The sequence below is a fragment of the Rhinolophus sinicus genome, chromosome 14, assembly GCF_057876585.1.
Source record: "Rhinolophus sinicus isolate RSI-liver-muscle chromosome 14, RSI-T2T, whole genome shotgun sequence".
NCBI lineage: Eukaryota > Metazoa > Chordata > Mammalia > Chiroptera > Rhinolophidae > Rhinolophus > Rhinolophus sinicus.
This window is the reverse complement of record NC_142514.1, coordinates 112,721,725-112,738,584: the sequence shown is the minus strand read 5'-3', so window position 1 is coordinate 112,738,584 and position 16,860 is coordinate 112,721,725. Positions and strand designations below refer to the sequence as shown.

The window sequence follows — 16,860 nt, the reverse complement described above, 5'->3', positions numbered from 1 at the left end:
ACAGATTAGCACCGGCATAAGGGAAGTTGAGAGGCATCAGGGTGGACCCTCTGTTCCGAACTGCTTCCCTTCCAATTGCCATACTGCCTGATACGCCACCAAATGTGCTGTATTAATTTTAGTGCTATGTCCTCTTGAAAAATAAAAATGTTCTAGATTGAGTTAATTCATTATGAAATGACAGTTTTCAGAACTCTGAATAATATTTAAGAAAAAAATGAGGAAAACAGGGAAGGAGAGGAGTAAATATTTCTTGATTGATATGAGTAAATTTCAGGAAAGTCAAGGGTAGAGCTAGGCCTAAGAGAACACTGGAAGCAGACGCTTGACATCTGTAGGACTCGAACTCTCAAATGTGTCAGCTTTTTATCTTAAACAAAGTCTCTACAATTGAAAACGTGGACACTAGCAATTACAGGCTTCTATTCTTTCACCCTCAATATCAGACAGGAAAGAGACTATTATCTTCCTGACAGGTTAAAAAAAAGTTGTACAGAGAACTCTGATTGGCCAGTTTAGATTATGTTTTTATCCCTGAACCAATCACTGTGGTTAGGGAGAAGGAATCATTAGAAGATTAAAAACTCTCATCTATATATAACTGTGAAGGTGAGGTAAAAAAGTGATTCACTAAGAGGAAGAAAGTGAGAGTCTCACAAAAAGAAAGAGGTTCTGGACACATACACACATTACAAATACCCACAGTAGGTGTTATCAGCCAATAACATTTTAAAGCATATTATTTTATCAACTCAACTTTAGGTGAGACAAGTGGACTGAAGGAAAAGGGATGTTACTGAGGGAAAGGAGATAAGAGGTCATTTTGAATATGAATTTATATATATTTGCAACTATTAATTATAATTTGTATGATTTTTTATATAAATACATTGGCAAATCTTTTGTCAAACTATGTGACATAAATTTTTTTTGGTCTAGAACATAGAATTATTTTAGTCATGGTACCTAAGAAGGCAAAAAGTAGATAAGGGAACATCGATTGTCATTATAAGGATACCAGGGGTGGAGTAAGTGTGGGATGGAGGGGGTAGGACCATCACCAAAAAAGGCAAAGTGAAAAACTCCCCAAAATAAACTTCAATGACATCAGTTTTGCCTTTGGTTTAGATTTTTGGATCTATCTGCTCCTGCATGCTTTTCCCATTCCGTAGCTTCCGTTTTTATCCAGGAAAAACATCTAGGCAAATTTTGCCATATCTCAGATGGAATCACAACATCCATTATGGGGCTGGATTTGCAGATCCGCTGCTACATGCTTCCATTTCTAGTCTGCATACAGAGCACAACTCCAAAGGTTTTCCAGTGCGAATCGAAGCACCTATAAGCATTGCATGCCTAATAAGCTACGGAGTGCAGCCTCTGAATTTTCCTCTTCAGTTTTTTTCTGAGAAGTTTCATTGAATGATAAGAATTAGGGCTGGAAAGATTTACATTTCGCTGGCTACATTTTGCCAAATGAGATTTCAAACTTTCTTTAAAATATCTTTCAACTCTCAACCTCCCACCTGAGGTAATACCATGTAAACCTCAATGCTTACCTCAAGAACGAAGAGTTAAAGTCATTTTATTTGCTCCGTGTTTGCCTGTACAATAGCGGTGTCAAAGCAGAAGCTCCGATTTCCCTCCCCTCGTCTGTAAATGGCAGTAACGACTGTCATGTGGTAATAGGAGCAGGTGCAGCGGTCCAGTGCCTGGCACACAGGAGTAAGAGCAGTTACCCTCCTGTCAAGGAATGAGTCTCATACCTGGGGAGTTCTCAAAAGGTCGTCCATCTTTGTAAAAATCACTGTGTCTAATTGTCCAGGTCAAGATCTACTCCCTTAACTGGTTTCCTCATCTCAAAGGAAAATTTGCCCCTTTCCCTACTTGAAGGTGATACGTTTATCTGCACTCTGGATACCACTCTCTCCATTCCCTCAACATTCCTTTCCCCACTCCTTCACCTCCTTCAGGTCTCATCCCACCTGCATCCTCCTTTCTTCTCCCTTCAGTCTCTCCCTTCTTCAGCCTTTCTTCTCACTTCGAAAACACACCGAGGCCTCTAACAGCTCCCTTTGAAGAAGAAGCTGTGTTTCCCTGGGCAGAGACCAGTGCCTTTTCCTTAGAAGAGCCAACATTTAGGGATGGAGGGAGAGTGGGGTGGAGGAGAGGGAGAAGAGTGAGCGAGCACAGCAGCTGTTGTCTTTTGCTTGGGGTACAATGATATTTTACTGATGCCTTAGAACTCTAATTTAGCACAAATCGCATCCTGCTCAGAACAGTGCTTGCAGAGAAAATAATGTAAGACATGGGATGAGAACCATACAGGTGAAGACACAGGAGGTGAAACCTAAGACATTGACAAGCTCCAGGCTGCAGAAATATTACTGAAATTCAGTGAAAAACAAACAAACAAACAAACAAACAAAAACCTTTGCAATAACAGATATGACCTCTGTATAACTACATACTTTCCAGGTTGATACTAACACAGGTACAGGTACCAAGTGATAGTTATGTGGCAAGTTGGGGAGATGGTGCCAGATTCCTGGGCTATTATAGCAGAGAGATTTCCCTATATTTTTGGATGAAATCTCAAAACAAGAAATATGTGCCATTACTGTAAGGTCACCTTCCTGCCACTCTCCCACAGATGAATTTAAATTTTAACTTTGTAAATTGAATTACATTTTCTCAATGAATGGCAATTACCAAGAGGCTCTTTTTCATTTATGACTGATCTTCAATTGAGTATTTGTCTTTAGTACTTTAGCTTTTACTTTGTCTTCTCCCACTCTCTCTTGTCAAGTGGCTAATGATCCATAAACAAGCATTTGAAAGAAAAGACGGCTTTTATACTGCGAATAATTATTTTCTAATTTGAATAATGAACCCTATTCCTTCTTTGTTCCTATCACAACCTCATTTGTGTGTGTGTGTGTGTGTAATAGGTCTCTTTTAAAGACAGGTAAATACAACAAAGATATCTGGGGAAAATTTTTTCCTACATCATGTTCTAAACGCATAAAATGTGTTTTTTCTCTCTGTCATGCAGGGTCTCTGGTCCCCCTCCCCGCATAAGAATGCAGGATATGGTGAGGCCCAAAAGGAATACCAACGGGAGCCATGGACAGAGGGTTCATAACACTATATTCTCGCTGGCGGCTGTCAAGACACAAAAGCAAACATCCGCCAGCACCCCTACAGGGGGCCTTCCCACACCCCTGTCTTGCTGGCAGCCGGGGGAGATACAGGAAGTAGGATCAACATGATCCACGATCCGCAATCCACAATCCACTTGCTAACCATACTCACTAACCGTGATCCTCCATCTGCTTCTCTGCCAACCAACCAACGCCCTAGCATAGCCACGGCAGTTATATTAGTGGTAACAGCAGATGGCCATCTAATGACTGAGCCAGCACCTTTCCACGTGAGTCCGAGAGCCTGCAAACTGCTCTCTGGGACTCTCCCCACACTCTCTCTTCCTAAAGCCTCAGGACAAAGAAAAGCCAAATTCTGCCTTAATCTTGGCATTTCCTTTGAACAAGCAGCCTGACCTAGTTTTCTCACTTAGTGTCACAAAGTCCTCTGAGCACCTGCAGAAAAACAGACAAGAACAAAACCTATTTACTGGATACCCAACATCAGATATGTATAAATATGCATTTTTTTAAAAGATTTTATTGGGGAAGGGGAACAGGACTTTATTGGGGAACAGTGTGTACTTCCAGGCCTTTTTTCCAAGTCAAGTTGTTGTCCTTTCACTCTTAGTTGTGGAGGGCGCAGCTCAGCTCCAGGTCCAGTTGCCGTTTCTAGTTGCACGGGGCACAGCCCACCATCCCTTGCAGGAGTCGAACCAGCAACCTCGTGGTTAGAGGACGCACTCCAACCGACTGAGCCATCCGGGAGCTCAGCGGCAGCTCAGCTCAAGGTGCCATGTTCAATCTTAGTTGCAGGGGGCAGAGCCCACCATCCCTTGTGGGACTCGAAGAATTGAACCGGCAATCTTGTGGTTGGGAGCCCACTGGCCCATGTGGGAATTGAACCGGTAACCTTCGGAGTTAGGAGCATGGAGCTCTAACCACCTGAACTACCGGGCCGGCCCTAAATATGCATATTTTAAAGAAAACACTTTACAGAGTATAAATTTTAACATAATCATGGAGTCAGATTTGCAAGAATATAACTTACTACTTTCCTTATAGTTGAACTTTGCTTAGTTTCCAAGTTTCTACTTTCACTAATAGCAGAAAACCAAATCTTGCAATTCAATATAAATTCAACGATTTCTGTTTTAAAACTGAAAATGGCTCTTTCTGGGTTTAAAATTTAGTTAACTTAAGATTCTCAAGCTCCTTCTTAATCTTACGTTCTCTTTCCCAGGGATGGAACTAAATGATGGGTGGGGGCCAAGGGCTTTGTATCATCCTGGCATCGTGGGAGAGTTGCCTGAGGCAAGGCCTCTGCTCAGATGGCCTTGGTTTTAAGCATCTCTTTAGAATTTTAAAATACATTTTTTTTTTTTTTTTTGGTAAAATCCAGATTGATTTCCCCCTTTAGCGTGTGATCACCAGATAAATCACCCATTTAAAGTTTCAGACTAACACATGCTTAACTCAGTTCTGCTCATAGCAGGCCATTCCACATCTGAAATAGTAGCTATGTTGAAAAGAGAGTAACTAAAGCTCCTTTGAAGAGCAAAGCAAATAGTATATGAAGTCAGTGAGTTATTGTTTCTAAAATGTGCAAAGGTTAGGGATGTTACTAGGGTAGTTAGGGATCTCCTGTTGGTAATTGGAATTGAATTCTCATATCCTCATCAGAGTTCTAGCCATTAGAGAGCCCACACAAAAATTGATAGTCAAATGGAATTCACAGCACTTGACTACATTAATTGGTCTACCAAATGCTCAGGAACTTCACAGGATAGGAATGGGCTGGCCTGGAAAATGCAGATTGCATATGAGAACTTATTAGAGGTTTTCCTGGGAGATACTCTGGAGAGAGCTTGGTTTGCAAAGCAAATTTAACCTACATCCACATTCAGCCACACAATCTAGTTGCTAGCAGCATAAAGAGAAAAAACATCAAGAGATGGGCCCATGTTGTTTTTCAGTGCCTCTATCCCCTTCCCCCAATAAAAATGGTGTCCAGTGAATACCCCCCAAACTCTGCCCAGTTGTGCAAGCTACTCTTCCTAGCTTCATGACGTATAAATAAGTGATTAAAGTGGGAAAGGTTCAGTTCAATACAAACCTCTGATATGAAGGAGAATAAAGTTTCCCTCTCTACTGAATAATGAGAATGGAAAGCTGCAGATTTCCCCCTTAACACATCTCCAAAAATAAGGACGATTTTAGAAGAATCTGGTACAGTAGTCACCTGAATAAGAAATTTACTTCATATTTAATCTTGTATATAAGCACAACTTCATTAAAGTTTGGCCCAGAAAACAGAGAAGGGAAGCGTGTGCCATTCCCTCACCCTTCTACGCCAACAAAACTGAGGGTCTGTTCTTGGCACCCTGCTTTTCTCTCATCCCACATTCTCCACAAAACATCCCATACTCTTGTGTTTAAGCTGATGACTCCCAAATCCATATCTCTCATCCTCACCACTCCATGAACTTAGTAACTTCCCTCCCTATTCCCATTCCAAACTTTTCCTCCTCCTATGTTCCAATTATTGTTATTGGCACTATTACCATCTACCTAGGCATCAATCCAGAAAACTCAGAGTGACTCTAGGATACCCCCGTCCCTTACACATTCCATCAATTGCCAGGTTCTACTGATTTAACATTTTACAGGTCCTTGAATCTTAACTCCTAATACAGCCTCTGGTTTGGGTCCTCCTCAATTCTTACCTGAATGACAAAAGCAATCTTCTAGCAAGTCTCCCTGCCTTAACTTTTGTCCCTTAAATTCATTCTCAACAACGTCACCTATCTAAAGTGCACATCTGACCTGCCATGCACTAAACCCTTCGGCAATCCTCCACTACCTGCAGGGTAAAACACAAGCTACTTAGCATGGCACATAAGCCTTCCAATACCAAGTGCCCACCTACCTCTTAAACCTTATCTTTCTACCTCACTTTTTTTATGTTCTAGTCATCAAACCACTTGCTTCCTCCACACTCCCTGATCATCCAAATATCTATGACTTTATAAATAGTCCTTTGCCCAGAATACCATTTCCACTTTCTTTCCTCCTAATTGTATTTATCCATTATGATTCAGCCAAAGTGTCATTTCTTTCTAGAAGCTTCTCCTAAACCTCCAGTTTTTGCCAAGTGCCCCTTCCCACCCTGTACTTCTATGACACCTGCATTTTTCTCTTTTACTAAATACACAATAGTGCACTAAAATGATCTGTGCACATTTCTTGGGCTTTTGGAAAGTTGGTCAATAACAACCCTGTTTCTCCCACCCAAGTTAGACAACAACTGAAAAATAAAAGAACCAGGTAGATGCAAACAAAAATATCACCTTTATTATGGATAAAGCTAACACTGGAGAATGTGGCAGAGTCTGTGAACCAAGTGGGTTGAGTTAGACTTACCTGGAACACTTTCTGGTGCTTCTGTGCAACCACAAGCCTCCCCCAACCCTCCCCCACATGAGGGGCTGCCTGCCCCTGAAAATCCACACGGAGGCATCAGGAAGAATGCATGCGTTCTTCAGGTAAGCATATCCTAAAGAAAAGAAGAGAGAGAAAGGCTGACCCACTCAAGTTCTGTTCTTTCTCAAAGAGAAGCCATCCTTCCTCACCCAGAATGAGGGAGAGGAGGGTTTGGGGCAAGAGGCCATGAGTGTCACTCTGGTGGGCCTCCCTCCACATGGAACATAAAGCTGAAAAAGTGAGGTTTACCTCCAAATAGCTCTCTCCCTCATTAGATGGTAAGCTCCTTGCAGGCAAGACAATATCTTATTCCTCTTTTTCATCCATAAAGCTGTCCTCAGTGAATCCTTATTGAATTCAAGTGTTTCCTCAGCCATAATCATTAATATCAATTTTGGGTAACAGTTATTGAAGATAGTTACAAAAGGAAGAGTCAAGGTAAAGGCAAAAAACGGAAAAGTATCTATCCTAAATTGGTGATAATTTTTAAATGTCTGCGATGTAATAATAGAGCAGAAGGAAATGGGAAAATGTAATTGGAAATTAAAATTATTACATTGCCATTATAGAATTATTGGTGATGTTTTTAATAAATAATATTTTTAATATAATGTTTTTTGAGGGAAAATGTTTTAATATATAAGGCAGTTTAGTGGACATTTATTGTTTTATCTACTCAGAACAGCACCCTCCTTCTTCTGTGGAACTGTTCCTTCTCCTCTCCAACCAGGTGATTTTGATAGGAACTGCCAGACACAGTACCTTATCATGGTCAGAGGGGTGGGCACCTGACACCTGAGTCCTGACTAACATGGGCAGGTGGCAGTGAAGGGGCTCCCATTAGAATCCCCTGCTGTAGAAAGGTTTGGTGTGCCTTGTAAATGGCAGGAAACTTACATATACTTTCTTTCTTTCTTTTTTTTTTTTTTTTTAATTTTATTGGGGAAGGGGAACAGGACTTTATTGGGGAACAGTGTGTACTTCCAGGCCTTTTTCCCAAGTCAAGTTGTTGTCCTTTCAATCTTAGTTGTGGAGGGCGCCGTTCAGCTTCAAGTTGTTGTCCTTTCAGTGTTAGTTGTGGAGGGTGCAGCTCAGCTCCAGGTCTAGTTGTCATTTTCTAGTTGCAGGGGGCACAGGCCACCATCCCTTGTGGGAGTCGAGGAATCGAACTGGCAACCTTGTGGTTGAGAGCCCACTGGCACATGGGGTACTCGAACCGGCAGCCTTCGGAGTTAGGAGCATGGAGCTCTAACTGCCTGAGCCACCAGGCCGGTTTACATATACTTTCTGATGAGAATTTACTGTAGTTGAAGACAAATCTTTCCTCAGAAAAGTAGCACCTATCTCATTTTCCCCTTCTCTCTCATTACCATTTTTCTGCTAGTGCTTATGAGAATGGCTGCTCAGGCTCTGTAGATTTGGACATCTCCTTGTTAAACAGCCAGTAGGGAACTCTGCTAAACCACTACCTCCATACCCAGGGCCTTCTTTCCAATTAATTCTGGGAGTCCCAGCAGGTATCTTTCAGTGCTCAAGAAAAGGTCTAGCCAGGCAGAAAATGGCCTCTCTCACTTTCTCCCTCTCCCTCACAGGTCACCCTCTGGCTCAGTCCTAGCCAAGCAGAAAGGTCACTGTTCCTAATGGCTCTTTGAGTAGGGTGCAAGGGAGTGGGTGCCCCAGCTTAGAAGAATGACTCTATCAAAACTCCCTGAGGAATCTGAATAAGGCCACACACCTTCTTGGGCTGTGGAGAGCCCAGCCTTGTTCTTGCCTCACAGCTGGAGGGGCCAGCTTCTTTGGGTCATAGTCAAATGATGCTTTGTTTATGCCCAGTGAGAAATTTGAAAGGTTCTTTAGTTTAGTGAAGTGCTCATTTATACCTTACTAGCTAACGATACAGAAAGTGCATTAACGTTAATTGATTCCATTTGTTTCCTTTCATTTGTTTCTCTAAAAGTGGGGTAGAAATAAAATGAAAGTTAAACATGCTGAATTGTACTGTTTAGGAAAACTGACTATTATCATTTTGGCCATGGAGCTCCTTTAATGAAGTATGTTCTGTGGTAAAGTGAAAGAGAATGCTTCTTCTGTTTTTACACAATTCTTAGTGACAATAACTTTTTCCTCACAGCCTCAGTTTTCCTAGGTCCCAACATAAATGTATGTGGAGCTGTTTCAGGTACAAAAAATAGGTCATACACAACAGAAGGAACCCATGATTACCCACCCTCAGAAAAAAAAAGTTCTGTTGCTGCATGGCAGACTTGCCATTCTTGAGCCTGTCGTATGTCACTAGATGTGTCTGCTCCCTACTGTAGACACAATTAGATTCTCTGAAAACTCTATAAAATATCTCCTTGTGTTTGTGTCCAAAGTTCTGAAATACATTATACGAGCATATAATATTTCTATATCAGTTCTATACAATAGAACTTCCTGTAATGATGGAAATGCTTAATATTTGCCCTGTCCAATATGGTAACCACTAGCCACACAGGGCAACTGCACACTTGCAATGTGGCTAGTGACACTGAAGATTGAATTTTCAATTTTATTTTATTTTAATTTAAACAGCCACATGTAATGAATGACTACCATTGGACAAGACACTTCTGTAGGGAAAAAACAATTTCTTGAAAGTGACCAAGGATTCCAAAACAGGTAACTAGAAATGGGTGAATAATATCAAATTAATTTTGCTCAAGCTTTTCCTTTAAGATGCTCCTAATAAATAAGCAAAAATAAAATGAACTTGTAAGTCTGGGGCATTAGGGATATAAACTTTCTTGGAAGTATAGGTTTTTCTAATGTACGCATAGTTTCTAATCAAGTCAATACTATATTTTTTTTAATTAAAAATGATGTTTAACATTACTTTCCAAGTAAGACTAGTACTTGAGGAAGATGTTTCCCATACCCCCAGAACACCATCTTGTCCCCTCTAGTATATATCTTGGGAAATGTGGGACTAAATCATGGGCCAAAGGTAATAGCAAGACGGAGAATAGGGAAATGCAGTTTTTCTGGCCCCAACCATCACTCCTATCTTCTTAGTCTAGGCCTGCAAATCTCACTACCTTCCTTTTGCAGATTAAAGAGGCAACTTGAGTGCCCTTTCAAATTTGAGAAAATTCTCAAGATGTCTGCTATGGTGAGCTTTGTGTCCCTGTTGTTAACAAGAGGTGAAAAGATAAATACAAGGGTAAAAGCCCAAGAAAGGCATTCCCAGACAGCTATGTGAAGTAGCTCTTGTGTTCTTTTGTAAGACAAAAGAGTCCTATCTGGACACATTCTGTTCTATTTTTTCAGTGGCTGTTTTCATCAAGGCACCCAGGGCTGCCAGGTTACTGGCTATCTCTGATTGACCTGAATGAACTTAACTCATAATCTTTATTCACAATAATGTATAATTGCAAATTAGCTCTTCCTTAGAGTATGTACATATTTATAAAGAGAGTTTCCTGTGGAGGCAGTAATTATATGTGCAACTATGCTACCAAACAGGAAATTCAGAGATCTCTGGCAGTATAAAACAGAGAATCCAACCTTGTCTAAAGGACTTCAGACAGCTCCTGTGTGACTGGCACACTGAACAGAAGCTCAAAGGTTAGCCAGGATTTGGCAAGGCAAAGATAGGAAAGAAAAACATTCCAGGGCAGAGTAATACAATACAATGAGAGAAGAATAAAATTTAACCAAGAGTATGTGTGGGTTGTTAAAATAAATTCTGTAGAGTAAGATTGTTAAAAGAAAGGAAGAATGGTACAAGAGAATGCTGTATACGTAGGCAAGGAAATATCTGATTTGGAGAATGTTTTGATGTACAGCTACTCAGGCTATTCAGGCTGGCTCTGTACTCAATTCAATATGTTTGGGAGATTAGGTAAATCTTTGCTCTGGAAAAGGTTCCCCATTCATTCACTGGAACTATGATCCTCTTAGCAGATAACAGGTCTTTTCTCCAGCTATTTCATAAACAGTAATTCATTTTCAGAATGTCTCTTTCATATGTATCTGTACTTGTTGGTTTCTATGCTGTAAAAACATGGAACAATATCAAATTCAATTGCCTTTTGAAACCATGAAAGAGTCCCATTCAGAGGGAGTCAATTCAGGGTCAGAATTTGTGTCCTTCTGGATCAGATTGTTCCAGCAGAATTAAATAGGAGACATTGCTCACATTTTGCATACATACCAATAAGCACCACCCCCCCAAAAAAAGTTGCATCTGACTGTCTGAAAATTAATGCAATAAACCCCTGTCTATTATGTTCCCCTTGGACACTTATGAATAGGTTCTAATTGTATGAAAGGAAGTCTGTTCTGCACGGACTGGTGTAATAAAACACTTGGAAAATCTACTTAGGCCTCTAGACATATGAGGTGGCTAGAGGCCTGCTGTCCATAATTAGGTAGGAAGCTTACTGTTTCCTCCTGTGGAAGTCAGCACTCCCTATAACATGGACAGGTAGAGTGCTTCAGCCAAGGTTGTAAAAGTAACCCAGAGAGAGCTAGATAAACAACTCAGGTTTTCTATTTTGTGTGAACTACTCAAACCAGAAGGTCAACCACTATGCTGGTTGCTTACCATAGTGGGATTATGAGTAATTTTTTCAATACTTTTCAGGTATTGTAACAACTAATTATTAGTTCTATAGACTAGGAAAAAAACCCACACTTAAAAATATTGACTCTGTAAGACTCTACAGACCCCTGCTGGCTATTTTTGTACCCGAGGAAGGAGCTTATCCTATCACCACCCTCCTTTGATAACAATAAATTAGTTTCATTATGATTCTGTGACTTTCGGTCAAGATGATGAAGTAGGTAAATGCTGTGCTCACCTCCTCCCACAACCACATCAAAATTACAACGACATTATACAACCACTCTTGAGAACCACCTGAAGATTAACTGAACAGAACTCCTACAACTAAGGATATAAAGAAAAGGCCACATTGAAACTGGTAGGAGAAGCTGAGATGTGAAACAGGCAGGTCCCATACCTATGTGTAACAGTTAAGAATCAGAAGGGATATCTCATCTGCAGAGGTCCCCTCTGAGGAGTGACAGGACCCAGTCTCATACTTGGTTGCCCAGCTTGAACAACCAGTGCCGAGGAGTCCTCAAAACAGCTGCCTGGGAAAATCATCAGGGACTCAGTCTAGATGAAACACAGGGCTGCTGGAGACCCAGGTATCCTCCTAAAGGGCCCAAGCACAGACTCATTTGTTGATGGACTCACTCGCTCTGAGCTCCAGCACTGGGCCAGCAGCTCAGAAAGCACCAGGGACATATGGAGGAGGAACTGAATTATCTGGCTTCAGGGTGAAGGCTGGAGGGTCAGCTCTCTCCAGGACTAAAGTGACTACAGGGGTCATTTTATTCCTTTGTTGAGCTCCCCCCCCACTCCACAGAGCCAGGAGGTGGGCACCACTATTCCTTTGCTGAGTCCTTCCCAAGCTAGCCTGCAGGCAAAGGCAGGTACCAAATCTGAGATTCCATCAAACTTGTCCCACCCTGGTGATTCCCTGAGAACCAACCTGCAATTGGTGCACAGGCCAGAACCTCTTTCATCAGCTATGACTCACAAGTGGCCAGCCATGGCCTGCACTGTGGCCTGCACTGTGACTCACAAGTGGCCAGCCATGGCCTGTACTCCCTAAAAGCCTCTGAAATGCCACAAATGCCAAGGAAGCAGTGGCTGGCCTCAACATGCCCTGTACCTCTTGCTAAGTCACCCCCAGCCTGGCACTAGTGGCAGCCAGCCTTGGTTTGCAGCATAGCCTTTCCCAGCCACCTCCAAGCCCAGAACAGGCAGCTACAAACCTCAGATCACTTTGTAGCTCCTACTAGGTGGTCCCAGGGCTAGACATAGGCAGCAGCTGGCCAGGCCTGCCCTAGAGACCCTTCAAAGAGGCCCCAGAATCAATACACCCTGTAACTGACTTCAGGCCACATCAGAGCACCACCCAATTAGCTCTAAAAATGACATATCCATAAGATGAACTCAGTAGGTACCAGGTCCTACAATGAATCCCACTCCATGGGGTCAGCCCCCACACAACAGCTTGTCTGCTCTAGTCACAGCCAGTCATCATAGCCAGTCAGTCTGAGGATCAATCCCAGCCATTGACATGCCAACAACAATCAAGACTCAACTACAAAAGAAGGGTGCACACAACTGACACAAGGGACACAGAGTGGCTCAGGTGACCGGGGGACTGTGCCACTGGGTCCCACAGAGCACTTACTACATAAGACCATCCTGCCGAGACTGGGAGATGTAGCAAATCTACTTAACATGTAGAAAGAAACATAGGGAGGCAGACAAAATAAGGAAACAAAGAAACAAATCCCAAATGAAAGAACAGGACAAAAATCCTGAAAAAGAAGTAAATTAAATAGAGACAAGCAATCTACCAGATTTAGAGTTGAAACGACTGGTGATAGGATGCTCAATTAACTTAGGGGAAGAATAAATGAATTCAGGGGAACTTATACAAAGAGATCAGAAACATAAAAATGAACCAGTCAGAAATGAAGAAAAGAATAAATGAAATGAAAAATGCACTAGAAGGAATCACCAGCAGACTAGATGAAGGAGACGATCAAGTCAGCAATTTGGAAGACAAGGTAGTAGGAAACACCCAATCAGAACAGCAAAAAGAAAAAAGAATTAAAAAAAAAAAAGAGCATAGTTTAAGGGGTTTCTGGGACAACATCAAGCATACCAACATTCACATTATAGGGGTACCAGAAGGAGAAGAGAAACAGCAAGGAATTGAAAACCTATCTGAAGAAATAATGATGGAAAACTTCCCTAACTTAGTAAAGTATGTAAAGATATAAGCCTAGGAAGCGCAGAGAGTTCCAAACAAGATGAACCCAAAAAGACCCACACCAAGACACATCATAATTAAAATAGCAAAGGTTAAAGAAGAGAGAATCTTAAAAGCAGCAAGAGAAAGGCAGTTAGGCAGTTAGTTACCTACAAGGGAGCTCCCATAAGACTGTCAGCTGATTTCTCAACAGAAACTTTACAGGGCAGAGGGACTGGCAGGAAATAGTCAAAGTGATGAAAAACAAGGACCTACAACAAAGATTACTTTACCCAGCAAGGCTACCACTGAGAATCGAAGGACAGATAAAGAGCTTCCCAGACACACAAAAAACTAAAAGCGTTCATTACCACCAAACCAGTATTATAAGAAATATTAAAGGGACAAAGAAGGAGAAAAAGAAGGAGAAGGATGAGGATGAGGATGAGGATGAGGAGGAGGAGGTGGAGGATGAGGAGGAGGTGAAGGAGGAGGAGGAAGAGGAAGAAGAAAAATATGAATAATAAATGGCAATAACTACATACCTATCAACAATTACTTTAAATGTAAACGGATTAAACGCTCCAATCAAATATATAATGTGGCTAAATGGATAAGAAAACAAAACCCTTACTTCTGCTGCCTACAAGAGACTCACTTCAGATTAAAAGACAGACACGGACTGAAAGTAAAGGGATGGAAAAATTTATTTCATGAAAAAAAAAAAAGCTGGGGTAGCAATACTTATACGAGACCAAACATATTTTAAAACAAAGATTACAATAAGAGACAAAGAAGGACATTTCATAATAATAAAGGGATCAATCCAATAAGACAATATTAACTCCTGTAAACATTTCTGCACCCAATGTAGGAGCACCTAAACACATAAAGCAAATATTGATGTACATAAAAAGAAAGATTGATAGTAATACAATCATAGTAGGGGAGTTTAGCACTCCATTGCCATCAATGGATAGATCATCCAGACTGAAAATCAACATGGAAACAGCGGCCTTATATGTGGAATTTAAAAAACAAAATAAATAAACAAACAAAACAGAAACAGACTCATAGATATGGAGAACAAATTAATGGTTGCCACATGGGAGGGTGGTTGGGGAGGGTATGAAAAATGTGAAGGGATTAAGAAGTACAAATTAGCAGTTACGAAATAGTCATGGGGATGTAAAGTACTGCACAGGGAAAATAGTTAATAATATTGTAATAACTGGTTATGGTGCCTCGTGGCTACTAGAGTTATCAGAGCAATCACTTCATAAGCTATATAAATGTCTGACCACTATGCTGTACACCACAAACTAATATAATATTGATTGCCAACTGTAATTGAAAAATTTTTTAAATTTTAAATAATAAAGTGCTCTAAAATGAAAGAAAAAATAAAATAGTTCTGTGCCAGAAAGAAAAAAAAAAGATTCTGTGGAATAGTTATTATTCTTATTTTACAGATGATGAAACTCAGGCTCATAGAGCATAAATAACTTGCCCAAGATCACATGTTAGAAGAACAGTAAGGAGTCAAACCCAGGCACTTCTGATTTCAAAGTCTGGACTTTTTCTATTAAGCAACAAGTTTATTAAGCTATTAAGTTTCGGACATGACATCTGCTTTAGGTGAGACTTGGTCATTGGGAGCAAGGGGAAGCTGTAGTCTTCTATGAAGGGCAGTCGACCACTTCTGTAGGCCCAGAAGCTTCAGAGAAACCTGGGGATTTACAGCTCTCAGGGGCAACTACCCAAAAGACCTTAACCCTAATACCAGGGTCTCCTTCCTACGAGAGCCCTGACTTTGGTGTGGATGATTTTGTGAGGCTGAAAAGTCTGATGTCTATGAAGTCCTGCCAATTTTACAATTAGGTCTTGGGCCTGGTCTTTCATAGAATCGGACTCTACAGCAGGAGATGAGGGAGATCATTAAAGGCTGTCAGGGAGGCCTCCAGCTTTCATAATGTCTTAAATCGATAATTAATTGACCTGAGCTTATTGTTTCCTCGCTTCAGTTTATAATGGTACTCAGCAACAACCAACCAATTCCACACAGTTTAATAAAATAGAAACATATATGTAAAATGTATCATGTGATAAAGGTGGAATTTCAAATAATGTGGACAATTCTGAATTATGCAATTAGTAGTGTTGGAACATCTGTGAAGCAATGACATAAGAGCCGTACCTCACACCGTATCAAAATAATTCCAGATGTAATTACATGTAAAAAAGCAAACTTCAACAGAACTAAGAAAAATAAGTATAGGTGAATAATTAAATAATCTTCATTAAATAAGTCTTTCTAAGTATTTCACAAAACAAAAAAACAATATAAGAAATATCCTAGTTTTATTTGTCAGTTATATCTCAATAAATTTAAAAAAGAAAGATAGCTTTAAGGAATTTTTAAGTTTTTCAATAGTTTCTTTCAGAAAATATCCCATAAATAAAATAAAAACCAAAGTGCAAACTGAAATGTTTGTAATAGATATGATGTGCAACTATAATATATGTGTGTATGTTGGTATGTAATACTGATATACTTATTAGAGCATAAATTTCTTTAGATATCTATTAGAAAAAATAAATACATCAACATAAATACAGTAAAGGGGAAATCACAAAAACAAAAGTTTACATGACTAAAAAAACACAAGACAATCTATACAACCTTATGGTTTTAAATAAATTTAAAAAAATATGTTACTATGTATGTACTTGTTAAATTGGGAAAGGCTTTTTAATAATTATTTCCATTACTTACATGGAAATTTAAAACAACATAAATGTTTAATAATAAAATGTTTTCAAGATATATAGTTGTACATGCCTAAGAATGGGATACTCTTGTAGTCATTAAAACTTTTTAGGACTCAAAATAATAGGAAAGGTGTTCATACTACATCATGTGAAACAACAGGTTTCAAAATCATATGGATAATATCACCCAATGTTTTAAAAAGAAATTGTACATTTGTGCAGAGAAAAGTCCTAAAGGATATGTTAATAATATTTTCTGTGAGTGGTGGAACAGTCTGATGACTTCAATTTTTTTCTTTTGGCTTATCAATATTAAGTAAGTGTCCTAAAATGACCATGATTCATTATTTTTGAAATGGGATTTACAGTTATCATTTATTAGCTTTTAAAGGTACAATTTTCCAAACTCCCCTTAATTCAATGTTCCTTGGGGTATTCAACCACACTTGTGATAAAGCTGGGGGGAGGACCTGGGGAAAATGCAGATCGGATAAGTGAAGTCCTAATGGCTCACTGGAGAGTCTGGGTGTGGGGGTGGGAGGTCCTGAGAGGTGGGCCTGGCCTTTCCCATCCTTCCTGCCCTAACACCTCATTCTCACTGCTCCACAGGCCAGGGCTCACCTTGTTGAACAGTGGCCTTT

General features: G+C 40.2%; 1 long non-coding RNA gene across 1 annotated transcript in view; it reads right to left on the bottom strand.

Moving 5' to 3' along the window:
• LOC109436854 (uncharacterized) overlaps positions 1 to 15,728 on the bottom strand; it is a 182,036-nt gene extending 166,308 nt beyond the window's left edge. Inside the window, exons 1-2 of the long non-coding RNA XR_016018714.1 lie at positions 6,567 to 15,728; positions 1,560 to 1,712 (exon numbers count right to left, since the gene is read on the bottom strand). This is a non-coding gene — a long non-coding RNA (uncharacterized LOC109436854). The remainder of the gene's footprint in view (positions 1 to 1,559; positions 1,713 to 6,566) is intronic.
• Positions 15,729 to 16,860: the final 1,132 nt, after the last annotated feature.